A 1,394-nucleotide genomic window follows, 5' to 3' on the forward strand; every position below is an offset into this window, starting at 1 on the left:
CATACATACACACACAGCTCCCTTAAGCCTGGACGGTGGCAACTTCTGTAATTATTGTTATTGCCTGAGGGAGAGAAGATGCATAGAGACAGCATCCTTCCCAAGGGGGTCGGGTCCAAGGAGGTTGGAAGTTGTCCACCGGGCTTTAGATGTGTCTAATGTCTCCAACAGGGCTACTGGACTTGGCCACCCCCAGGATCAGGCACCCAGCTTAGAAAAGCCACTGACTCAAATTTCACTTTTTATACTGAATGAAAGCAAAAAACCTTTTAGGGACTACTAGGTGGACAAGAAGGAGGAGAGGTCAGGCTGCCCTGAGAGGTGCAGGCAGGGACAGTGAGGATTCTTGTCCTGAAGCCTGTCCCACCCAGCCAGGCCTCTGGACAGGTACCTCCCTGAACAAACACCCCGCTGGCTCCAAGCTTAGCCTCCTCAGAATCTCAGGGCATTGGGAGGCAGGTAGGTGAACCTGGAGTCCGAAGGCCTGGGTTCAGATCCTGGGGCTGCTCCTTCCTACCTGCATCACCATGGTCTGGTCACTTATTTTTCTGGACATCAGCCCTTATATAATTCAGATCCAGAGTGGGAAGGCAGCCCAAAGGCTGTCTAATCTACCCCCTCATTTTAGAGATGAAGAAACTGAGGCCCAGAGAGCCTAGAACTCATCAAGCATTTATTAAGCACAAGGTACAATGCTTGAGGCTGTGAGCACAAGCACAGCACCAAGAGATGCTGCCCTGGGGGATACAACCTTCCACTGATGCCCCACTGGACCTTGGGCAGGTCCTCTCCGTCCTCACCTGTAGAATGAGAAGGTTCTACACACTCACTTCTAAAGTGCTTGCCCTTGTTAGTGTTCTGATCCCAATTTAACCAGGTAAGTACACATAAGATACAATGAGGGAAAAGAGCTAACCCCTGGGAGGGATTGCCTGGGCTTCCCACAGGAGGGGGCACCTGAGCTGAGCCTTGAAAGAAGTGGATCTACATTAAGGGACCAGAGGGTGTGGAATATGATATTCTGGAGGGCAAAGGGGATAGGATGACAACCAAGAATCACCTACCCAGCAAAACTGAGTATAATCCTTTAGGATAAAAAATGCCCTTTCAGTGAAATGGGGACTTTCAAGCATTCTTAATGAAAAGACCAGAGCTGAACAGAAAATTTGACTTTCAAATATAAGACTCAAGTGAAACATGAAGAGGTAAACAGGAAAGAGAAATCATAAGGAACTTATTAAAGTTGAACTGTTTACATTCCTGCATGGAAAGATGATATTTGTAACTCATGAGACCTTTGTCAGTATTAGGGTAGTTGGAGGGAAAAAATTATATGTATGGATAGATAGATAGATAGATAGATAGATAGATAGATAGATAGATAGATAGATAGA

Source organism: Vombatus ursinus, unplaced genomic scaffold (assembly GCF_900497805.2).
Source record: "Vombatus ursinus unplaced genomic scaffold, bare-nosed wombat genome assembly UNPS02015165.1, whole genome shotgun sequence".
NCBI classification, from domain to species: Eukaryota; Metazoa; Chordata; class Mammalia; order Diprotodontia; family Vombatidae; genus Vombatus; species Vombatus ursinus.